The sequence below is a fragment of the Hippocampus comes genome, unplaced genomic scaffold (genome assembly GCF_001891065.2).
Source record: "Hippocampus comes isolate QL1 unplaced genomic scaffold, H_comes_QL1_v1.1 scaffold27, whole genome shotgun sequence".
Lineage (NCBI taxonomy): Eukaryota > Metazoa > Chordata > Actinopteri > Syngnathiformes > Syngnathidae > Hippocampus > Hippocampus comes.
In genome coordinates, this window is record NW_017805145.1 from 515,610 (window position 1) to 518,617 (window position 3,008).

Sequence of the window (3,008 nt, forward strand, 5' to 3'; positions counted from 1 at the left end):
GAGGTGATTCTGCTGGCACCAGTCCACAAAGTCCTTCGTCAGTCCCTTGTACTCCCGATCGTCTCCCTCTGTAATGAGGCCTACAATCGCAGAGTCATCGGAGAACTTCTGAAGGTGGCAGGTTGGAGTGGTGTGTCTGAAGTCCGAGGTGTAGAGGATGAACAGGAATGGAGCCAGAACAGTCCCCTGCGGTGCTCCAGTGCTGCAGAGAAGCCTGTCCGACTCACAGCTCTGTACCCTCACGTACTGCGGCCGGTTTGTGAGGTAGTCTGTAATCCATGCTGTGAGGTGGTGGTCCACTCCGGCGTTCTGCAGTTTGTCTCCCAGTAAGTTGGGCTGGATGGCGTTGAAGGCACTGGAGAAATCAAAGAACATGATTCTCACAGTGCTCCCAGCCTTCTCCTGGTGTAACAGCACTGAGTAGAGGAGGTAGATGATGGCGTACTCCACGCCGATGCCAGGCTGATAGGCAAACTGCAGCGGGTCCAGTGCCGAGCTCACCAGCGTTATTTTTTTAGAAAGAAAATATGTGTCAGTGATAAGTAAGATTGCTAATGTTGGTCCAAAATGTTCACTCATCATCGGGGGTCTTTTGAGCCGTGCTTTGTCTGGTACCACACCGAGGATAACCCTGCAGGGGTGTAAAGCCCCACTCAAGTTGGCTCCTCGTATCAATGGATCATACAAACCCATCCACTACGGTAAGGTGAGAGCTGAGGGAGGCGTGTGTTTTGTTTTGTTTTCGCAAAAAACAAGGTAAATTGTCCAATACCTCCAGGAATCATATTTAGTGGTTGGTAAATTTAAAAAGCCATTTAGGGAAAAAATTGACAGCTTATTATTCTCTGCCATTTGACAAAGTAAGGTAAAGGTTAAAAAAAACCTCAAATTTGCACATATTAAACAATTTCTCGACAACTATTTTCCAGATATTTTCTTTAAAAAATGTTTCCAAAGTAACAGCAATGCAATTGTAATTTAAAACAAGTTTGTTGTGCAGCATGCATAACCTCACAATACTGATTAGTATCGGTTCCACCAATGTTTCAAAAAATTCCCCCACACCAGCCTCAAAAAAAGTAAATGACACCTCCCCCAAAGTATTTTTCATCATAAAAGGATACAATCTACTGAAGACTTCTCAAGTTAATGAGTTTGCAAAAGTCCCCTTGCAAATCGCCAAGGGACAGAAGCCGAGCGCATGACAAATGTAACAGATGGCGCTAGCTGCCAAGCCATTTCAGACATTAGAAAATATTTTAGTTATAATTGCAAAATCAACTAAAATGCCACTCAGAAGTCTGCAGACCTCGCCAAAGTTGAATTTGTGAATAGATCACTCTTTTTTTTTTTTTAATGTACTGTATGGTCCATACGGTCGTGAGCTGATTTATGTGTTGAGAACAGAGAGGCAGAGCCACTTTTGTTTTTTTTTCTTTCATTAGTAGCAGTGACTCAAATGGCTGAAGATTTCCTGAATTAGAGCCTCACCATAATTATTACTATGTTCATGGACTGTATTGTAGTTTCTTGTAGGTTTTTTTTTTGTGTGTGTTTATGCTAAATCACCGAAAAAAAAACAACACGCCTCAATCAAGACATGCATGTATCAGGTGACAGTGAACTATACACAGAGACAAAATTCTGAAGTGAGTCTAACTTTGACAAAACAACATTAAACAAATAAAATGGTATTCATCCATTCATTTTGAATGCCATTTGACCTTTGTGGGGCTTTTGCTCCTCTTGATCCCAATTGATGAGATATAACCTTCACAATACTGAACTGACTGTTGCCAATTCATTCATTCATTCATTCATTTTCCGATCTGCTTATCCTCACAAGGGTCGCTGTGGGTGCTGGAGCTATCGTCGGGGGACACCCTGAACTGGTTTGCCAGCCAATTACAGGGCACACAGAGATGAACAACCATTCGCGCTCACACTCACACCTAGGGACAATTTAGAGTGTTCAATCAGCCTGCCATGCATGTTTTTGGAATGTGGGGGGGAAACCAGAGCACCCGGAGAAAACCCACGCAGGGCCGGGGAGAACATGCGAACTCCACACAGGGAGGCCAGAGCTGGAATTGAACCCGGTGGGTACCTCTGCACTGTGAGGTCGACGCGCTAAACACTGGACCACTGGGCTGCTCCTGTTGGCAATTGCTTTTCTTATTTCACCCTTTCAGGGACGGTGGTTACTACAGTGGACAGCTTACCAGGTTATCAGGTTACAGGCTGCATGAAAGGGTTAATGATGGACACGGTAGCATATTAGACCATCTCGAATTGTCCGTGCATTGGTGTAACTTAGATTTACACTGGGTACTTTAATTCTCTTTCTATGGTTTGGGCAGAAGTGTGTGTGTGTGTGTGTGTGTGTGTGTGTGTGTGTGTGTGTGTGTGTGTGTGTGTGTGTGTGTGTGTGTGTGTGTGTGTGAATATTAGTAATTGGTGATGTCAAGCTTACATTGACTGGCTCTTATCTGGTCTGTGTTTACACTGCACTCACATTGGAGGACAGCCAATCCATGCCAGATATTTATCCAGATTTTTAGGATGCCTGAATCAAGGCAAAAGGTATCCTACCCTTGTGCATTGTTTTTCTATTTACAGAGTTCACGCATTTTGGAAATTGTTTCGCTTGAACCATGCGGTGTAAAACCAACAGTGGCGGACCCTGAGGGCCAGCAAGGCCTTCTCTGCTGGCCTAAACATTCTCAGAAAAGTTTCTGAGAATAACATAAATTTGTTATTTTATTTTCATAAATATGTTAACAAAATTATTCTCTGTATTCTTTACGTCATATTATTTCCACTTAGTTGAGTGGCTTTCAATGTTATTTTAAATAACATTGAAAGCCACTCGAAAAATAACTTATTTATTATGGTAGAGTTTTTAACCAATCATATTTCAGCTAGCTTGTGTTGCCAGGTAAATTAAACTTGCTCGGGGCCTTCAGATTGAACAGAGCAGGCCCCTGTGCACTGGAAATGAACGGGCA